Source organism: Hoplias malabaricus, chromosome 17, assembly GCF_029633855.1.
Source record: "Hoplias malabaricus isolate fHopMal1 chromosome 17, fHopMal1.hap1, whole genome shotgun sequence".
NCBI classification, from domain to species: Eukaryota; Metazoa; Chordata; class Actinopteri; order Characiformes; family Erythrinidae; genus Hoplias; species Hoplias malabaricus.
The window spans coordinates 23834202-23843332 of record NC_089816.1 but is presented as its reverse complement, the minus strand read 5'-3'; the positions used below and the strand labels follow the sequence as shown (position 1 = coordinate 23843332).

The 9131-nt window shown below is 39.5% G+C and overlaps 1 protein-coding gene across 1 annotated transcript in view; it reads right to left on the bottom strand.

The window, feature by feature from the left end:
• Positions 1 to 9131, bottom strand: part of lingo2 (leucine rich repeat and Ig domain containing 2) — a 283749-nt gene that overhangs the window by 46079 nt on the left and 228539 nt on the right. The window lies entirely within an intron of this gene.

Sequence of the window (9131 nt, the reverse complement as noted above, 5' to 3'; positions counted from 1 at the left end):
AATAAACATGAGCAAACAGAGGGAAAGCTGAGCGAATAAAAGCCACATAAAAAATAAATATGAAAAACCTGAATAAAACTGCAAATGCTGAAAAATCAGAGTAAACCTGAATAAACTCAGCTGCCTCAGAATAAACACAAGAGAATCAGAATGAACATGAATAAAAGTGAGTAAATATGAGCAGAACCTGAGTTAACCAGAGGTAAACTGTAGAGTAAATCCAATTGTATCAGAGCAAACCTGAGGAAAACGTAAAGCAACTTGAGTAAATATGAACAAAAACTGAATGAACCATTGAGAGGGGGCTACAGTGCCACAGCCTTAAAGTTTCAGTGCAGAAATGATGCTCCTACTCCAAGACCAGCACTAAATCACCAGATTGAAGTCTGCAGATGATCACAGGAAACAGACCTAGGACTTTGTTACAGTGTGTTCAGGTTAGTCTTGTCTTAATGAGTCATAATGTGTCATTAATGAGATAGAGTCCCTATCAGTGGCTCCCACCAAGGTTGTAAGAAACCTAGGTGTCATGGTTGATGACCAGCTGACCTTCGCAGATCACGTTACCGCTGTAGCTCGATCGTGCCACTTCTCCCTATTCAACATAAGGAAGATTAGGCCATATCTAACTTTACATGCAACACAGCTCCTTGTTCAGACGTTAGTAATCTCCCGTCTAGACTATTGTAACGCCCTCCTGACAGGCCCTCCTTCCGGCCTGTGCTGTGAGACCACTACAGATGATCCAGAATGCTGCAGCACGCCTGGTCTTCAACCAGCCTAAAAGAGCACATGTCACGCCCCTATTAGTTGAGCTGCATTGGCTACCCTTAGCTGCTCGCATCAAATTTAAATCACTGATGATGGCCTTCAGAGTATTCACTGGTTCTGCTCCCATCTACCTCAATAGACTCTTAAAACCATATGTTAGCGCCCGCCCTCTCCGTTCCTCAAAGGAGCGCCAAATAACACGACCAACAGGTCAGTTGAGGCTATTCTCATCTCTGGTACCACGCTGGTGGAACGAGCTTCCAAGCACTATCAGAGCAACAGAAACCCTCTCCACATTCAAGAAATCCTTGAAAACCCAACTCTTCCGAGAGTATCTTTTGCACTGAATGTCTTTCTTTAATGCACTTATTACTTCCTGGCATATTACACTTAATGTAAGGTATTTTGTATAAATTGTGCTGTAGTTCGAATGTTAGATCCTCTTTTGTAAGTTGCTTTGGATAAAAGCGTCTGCCAAATGCACAAATGTAAATGTAAATGAGATTTTGTACATATCTGAAAAAAAAAAAACACTTGTACATACAATGTGTATTAAATATATTTAACCAAAGACAAATTCCTTGAATATAACAATAATCCTGATTCTGATTCTGATCACTTCATCTACATCTGACCAAACCTGAATAACCCTCGGTAAGGTAATCTCGGTAATCTTAAATATTAAAATGTGTTTTAAATGTTATTAAATATTTTAAGTTCCTCTGTGAGCTGTTAATGAAGGATCAGGACAAAACAAACATGTTCCTACTCCTGTTATAATCACATCTCATACTCCACATTTTCAACAATTGGAAATAAATACATCATTATTGGAGAAAGTGAATAAGTGAAGATTATATTTGACATTTTTCTGATTCCGTTGGTCTGATTCTAGTTCATTAACATGACGGCTGTGATACAGGAGAGATCTCTATCATTTCACTTCATTTTCCTCCCCATACATTTCAAAGGACGAGTGGGAGACTTCAAAAGATACAAACATTTCATTATTCAATGCAGAACATCACGGGCATTTGTGCTGGATTTTTCAGCAGAAACGTGATGAAGATATTAAAACAAACGAACATCTGTGAGTGTAGTGTTATTTATATGAGGGGAAATAAAGTTTAGCTCCATGCTTTATGTTATTACATACAAATAATAAACATATCATTATTGTCTAATGATAGCCATTTATCTCTCAAACTAGTAAAATTACAGGAGAAGGAAAAACCTTCTTATCTTTCGTTGGAAGTAAATGAAAGAGAAAAAAATTCAAATTATTATAAAGGATTTCTATTGAACCGTTCATCATGAAAACTGCTGTGTTCTAATGATGCAGTAAACTAATAAATCATTTAAACTTGTGATACATGTTTTTAATTGGACAGTGATGATATAATACACACTTTATTTTATTATTACATAGGGTAGAGTGTACAGAGTAGTACACCAAAACAGAGATTAAAAAATATCATAGATACATTTTTTTCATTATTATTATTATTATTATTACTATTATTATTATTTTTTTTTACTTTACTTTTTTTTGTGTGTGTGTGTGTGTGCAGAGCTGTGTAAATGAAAAGTCCAGGTGGTTTCCCACAATGCTCATGGCAGCAGAATCATGAGCCCTGCTGCTCTTTAATCTGGCTTCTCTCAGATTCATCTGGCCCTGGAGCAAGCACATAGAGAGAGGACATGAAGGATGTCCATTTCATTCAGAGCTTTATTAAAGCCCTAAAGAAACAGAAGCAGAAGCAAACACACACACACACACGTGCTGGAATGATGGTGGTGGAAAGTAGAAGAATGAGGAACTTTGAGTTGACCAAACTGATTGAATGTAATGCAATAAATAAATAAATAAATAAATAACTTTATTAAAAAAAAAAAAAAAAAAAAAAAAGTTAAGATTTCCTTAACTGCTGGCCAGAGGCAAAAAAAAAAGTTTCCAGTTTCATTTCCACAGTGGCTATGTGTGGCAGGAGCTCCTCTACTGCTCTATTTCTTCTGAAGCCAGAACACATAGCCTGGTTATCTTCTTCCGGCTGCCTTCCTCATATCACTGCTTTCAATTTGCCCCATGTAGGGGTATCACAGATACCCACAACAGCCAAGGTGGGCCACCACGGGGTGGGGTGGGCTGGAGGTGTGGGCCTCCAGACTCACCTCCTGTCCCCACACTTTCTCCCAGTGTGCCGAAAATGAGAAATTGAGGGTGGCGAGACGAAAAGGTGGAAGTGTTCTTCACACCTCTGCACCTGCTCCGAGACTTTCATTTCCACCTTCAAACCTCAACCGCACGAAGAGACCTAGACAAAAGGGACTCCTTTTAATTTATTTATTTTCAAGATGCCAAGTGACATGTGGACTCACATGCCCTGGCAACGTGCCTGATAGCTTAGGGCTAGCATGTGCCTGCCCTTTTTTTTTATATTTTTTTTTTATATATTTTTAAAGATAACAATGAAGACCAATGTAGGTCTGGTTTTCATGTAAAGTTTATGGTTACTTTAAAGTTAAGGGAAAGTTTTAAGGCTGATTTTTTTTCCACACAGGGTTGCCAGATATTCACTACTGTGTCATACATAATTTATGAGTCCTAGAATTGCGTCTTTAGTAAAATGTGTACATTTTCACCTTGATAGCAGTCTGCATTTACCCTAACACTATAGCTACATATCTTTGGTCTTCACTTTCAAATTTTCATTTTCATTGTCTTCTGAAAATATCATCTGTCATTTAAAATATGTCAAAATGTTCACAATTAAAGGACGAAAAGAAAAACTCAAATGTTATAGAATCTATTATAGATTTTTTTTTCTGAAGGATAATGTAGTCTGAAGGTGGATGTGGTCTGAAAGTGGACGTGATGTACTTGTTGTGTTTTGAATGAGCATCAATAGTTTTCTTTGAGAACAGAACCTCTGCTCTAAATAAAGCCTCTCTGACGTCACTCATGACCCAGATCTGTTAGAGGTAGATGATCTGGGGGTGACTGGGAGTGACTCCCTTTGGCTGTTTTTTAGCTGTCCCTCTTGGTGTCTGCTAATCTCCTTTTCCCTTCCCCAGCTTCGGAGTCTAACCTCTGTATATTCAGTACTTCACACCTGTTCCCTTTCCATCTCTTTCTCGTTCAATCTCAAATCACTCCCTTACCTCTATGACGAAATATAGACCCAGACATAGGAGTAGAATCATCTGTTATCCATGGGACATAATACACAGTCTGGATTTCTGACAACTGATTAAGTGCTGATGTCACTGAAGTACTGCAGTAACGTTGGCATGTATACAAAATCATATTAATGATACATTGTGTTATATTTTAACCTGTGCAATACATATTTTGGTAGACACATTCATTCATTCATTATCTGTAACCGCTTATCCAATTCAGGGTTGCGGTGTGTCCAGAGCCTACCTGGAATCATTGGGCGCAAGGCAGGAATACACCCTGGAGGGGGCGCCAGTCCCCTCACACAATCACTCACACCTATCACCAATCCACCTACCAACGTGTGTTTTTGGACTGTGGGAGGAAACCGCAGCACCCGGAGGAAACCCACGCAGACACAGGGAGAACACACCACACTCTCACAGACAGTCACGCAGAGCGGGATTCGAACCCACAACCTCCAGGTCCCTGGAGCTGTGTGACTGCGACACTACCTACTGCACCACCGTGCTGCCCATTTGGTAGACACAGTGTAGGAGAAATACATACAACACAAAGACGATGAAGGGAATACATCTCCTAAATCATCTAAAGCAACTCAATATACCTAATTCCACCATTTGAGAAATTAGGGTTAGGTTTAGGGTTAAGGTTAGGGCTAGAGTTAAGCCTTACATGTATTGGGAATTGTAACATCTGGACAATGATAAAACCCAGTTATTCACGACACCAGAATCAGTCAATACCAAGTACAGTATATCAGTCAAATGTTTGGACACACCCACTCAGGGAGGGTTTCTTCTGTTCATTCATTCATTATCTGTAAGCGCTTATCCAGTTCAGGGTCACGGTGGGTCCAGAGCCTACCTGGAATCATTGGGCGCAAGGTGGGAATTCACCCTGGAGGGGGAGTCAGTCCTTCATAGGGCAACACAGACACACACACACATTCACTCACACCTACGGAAACTTTTGAGTCGTCAATCCACCTATCAACGTGTGTTTTTGGACTGTGAAACCAGAGCACCTGGAGGAAACCCACACAGACACGGGGAGAACACACCAACTCCTCACAGACAGTCACCCGGAGCGGGAATCGAACCCACAACCTCCAGGTTCCTGGAACACACTACCCACTGTGCCACCGTGCCGCCAGTTTCCTTTGTTTTGAGCCATTTTCCACATGTTGTGAATATACAGCACCAGTCAAATGTTTGGGGACATACCTTCTCATTCAATGGTTTTTCTTTGTTTTTCATTATTTTCTACATTGTAAATGAATATGGAATACATTCATACTATGAAAGAAAACATACCGTGTTAAACAAACCTGAATGTTTTATAAATTAGATTCTTCATAGTAGCCTCCTTTGCACACTTTTGTGCAACACCTTTTGCTTTGATAAAAGCTTTGCGCACTCTCAGTCAGCTTCATAAGTTCGTCACCTAGAATGGTTTTCAGTGAACAGCTGAGCCTCATTAAGCGTTAATTTGTAGAACTACTCACCTTCTTAATGTGTTTGAGACCATAACTTGGGTTGCGAAGAGGTAGAAGCTGGTACACGGTTCTACAGAGTGAACAGCTCTATTCCACCAATGACTCATGAGAAGATGTGTTCAAACTTTTGACTGGAACTGCCCGTCTACAAGCGATATCTTTTCTCCGTGGCAATTGTTTTAGTCTCTGAAATTTGCACCTCCATTCAGTGCTGATGTGGCTGTAAAAAGCTGCAGAATCATTTGATGCTGATTTAATTTTTGATCACTGCGATTGTTAATTTGCTTGTGCATGCTTTCCTTAATTAATTTGTTCATTTGCATTTGAGGAAAAAATCTTGAAACTGGAACCATGCAAAACTTTCCTAGCGGGCTTTGCCATTGTGCCCTTTTGTTAAAAGTCTCAAATGAATTTGTGATGCCTCCCTGACTCCGTGTGTGTGTTTAGAATTAGAATTAGAGTTAGTTTGTGTGTGGTTGTACTCAGGTAATACGTATTTCTCAGCCATCCTGTATGTACTGTGAATGCAATGTGTGTAAAGGAGAATATGCCCAACGTTTTTGTAAAAAACAGACATCAGATGGACCTTTGCATGAACATCAATGAAAATATTTCTAAAGATTATTCTACATTTTCATAATTTCATCACTAACATTGGCTACATGCTGGAATGGCTACACTCACCCAGTCACTCACACATTCACACCTGTGGACACAGTCCACCTACCACTATGTGTTTTTTGGATTGTAGGATGGTAGTTAACCTCTGAGGCCACTGAGAAAAAAAACAAAAAAAATTGTTATGCTATGTTTCGGGTGTCAAACTTCGGCTGCAGACCAGAGACCCACAGGCCTGCAGTCAGCAGATAACAGAACAAATCACCAGAAAAACAAAGCAGCACAGTAAAGATAAATCAACACACAAAACTCAACTGCGTCCTGAGAGAAGAATTTACAGATGGATTACGTACGTCTGATGAGGTTTGTGCACAAGTACCGTTGTTGGAGGTGGATTAATGTCATTACTAACATTAGAAGGATCAGTCAATACCTAGTGCGAGCTCTTTCATTTAGACGTGGCACTCAGCATAATCCTTCAAATTTGCGAGATGAGACGACACTGAGATATCTCCTCATTTTCTCCCGTTGTCAACTGCGCGTGGTCGCTAACTCATTTGTTCATTTGCACTTGAGGAGCAAACTCAATTACGTTACTGTGCAAAACTCAGAGACCACATTTCATTTATGTCATTGTGCGTCAAAGCTATTAAGTACAAGGAATTAAAAAAATAAATTGTTAAGGATATTATTGAGGAGATTAGATGTAGATAAAATCTACATCTAAAAATTATTAAAATGTATGAAGATAGTGAGATGCCAAACACTGGTATAGGAGCTGATACAGCAGTAAGAGAGAGAGAGAGAGAGAGAGAGAGAGAGAGAGAGAGAGAGAGAGCCTCTAAAGGAATGTAGAACATACAAGGAGTGAAGAGAGTAATGGAGGGTTTCCTTCAACTCTTCTCTCTGTGCTTATGGCCATTTTGCCATTTGCTGCTCTGCTGTTTTGACAGTCAGAGACCCACACCGCTGACCATCAGGGGGGAGCTAGAGGTATTTACTAACTCAGACTGACCAACAGCTGCCACAGGCCGTCAATCACATATCGCATTTTCTCTCCCTAATGCTAACTCTGTCAGTATCTCTCTCTCTCTCTCTCTCTTTCTCTCTCTCTCTCTCTTTCTCTCTCTCTCTCTCTCTCTCTCTCTCTCTCTCTCTCTCTCTCTCTCACCTACTTACTCATTTTTAATATTTTTATTAATATTGGAAGTGGACTAAATATGACACAAGGCTGAATGATAATGGTTTATCTTCAACATTTCTGTTCATTCAATGCTTCTTTTGAATCAGAAATTGAATGTAGGTCAAGACTGGTGTCAGAAATTCAGGTACATTAATGCATTAGTATCTGCTGTGTTCTTCAGCGGATGACTGGACTGAAGGTTGCATCAACAATGGTCAAGGCAAGACCTGAGACATTTAACACACAGATTTAACTTCTATCTGAGTCAGTTTAATACACAGTTTTGTTGTAACTCAGGACTGGAGGACACTGAGAAATAAGCTGCTTTATCAGTGTAAATACCATGATTTCCAGTGAAGCATTAACACAGATAGTGGTTCTCAGGTTTTGCATTTTGGTGTATGTTTGGAATGTCTATATTAAAGAACCGTTTTTTTTTTTTTCAGGTGAAAGCATGTTGTTCTGCTGTGCTAAATGTTGTAGAAAGAAGAAACAAGTTTAAAAAAAAAGAAATGCAATCTCTAAGGTGATTAAGCCATTTAAAGTAGAGCGAGTGACATCAGTGCCATTCACAGCTTCTCCAGGTGCTTCAGAGAGCACAGCAGCTGAAAGAATCCTAATTCAGCATCTCCTCTCACTGAGTCACAAACATCATAAATAGCAGCAGGAAGCACATAAATAAACATATCAAATAAAATAAATAATAAATGAATGAAGAGTCAAAGACGGCTGGGTTGCAAGCTTTGGCATTTTCTGGAAAAAAAATGATGTCTTTCTTTATTATATATATATTCATTCATTCATTCATTATCTGTAAGCGCTTATCCAGTTCAGGGTCGCGGTGGGTCCAGAGCCTACCTGGAATCACTGGACGCAAGGCGGGAATACACCCTGGATGGGGCGCCAGTCCTTCACAGGGCAACACAGACACACACACCTACGGACACTTTTGAGTCACCAATCCACCTACCAACGTGTGTTTTTGGACTGTGGGAGGAAACCGGAGCACACGGAAGAAACCCACGCGGACACAGGGAGAACACACCAACTCCTCACAGACAGTCACCCGGAGCAGGAATTGAACCCACAACCTCCAGGACCCTGGAGCTGTATATATATGATATGTATGTATATATATATCTATATATATATATATATATATATATATATATATATATATATATATATAACGTACTGCATGTCAGCACACTCTCAGCTGCTGCATTCAACTGTATGGGTAGATATCTTATTTTTGCTTTTGAAGAAAAACACATTTCTTCCCAAAAGGAAATGCACCATGATAATGTGATTATAGGATCCAATTTTAGGCAAAACATATTTTCTTAAATTATTGTGTGTGTGACACAAATGAGCCCCCAGATATTTGCAATGTTTCTGTGTTATAAATCACTGATTCATATTTATTCCATGATCACTAATTAAGCTCCAGTCCACTGGTGGTGCTCTTTTCTTAAAGCCACTTACACTCTGTTATGTACTTGGAGAAACAGTTTTGCAGATACAGTTCTCTAAACCCTTTTAAGAGAATGTAATACTGGAGCAAATCTTGCCATTTTGAATTTAAAACAAAAGTGTGGCTCTTTAAAATATAATCTTCCTAAAGGTGCCTGAGAAAACAAAGATTATTCACCCAATTCATTCAGTTTTGCCCAAGATATAAAGATCAACAACATTCAATATTTAGGTCACACCTCACTCCTTGAGGAGACTGAAGGTCAAGCATTGGTGAATGAATCACCAGTTAGAACTTCAGCACTGGACGTAAGAGTAAAACGCAGTGAACGTGGGCTTTAAAAATATATACAGTACATTGTAAAAGCAATAACACCCTTAACGTTTCTCTCTCCCACCCTCTCACT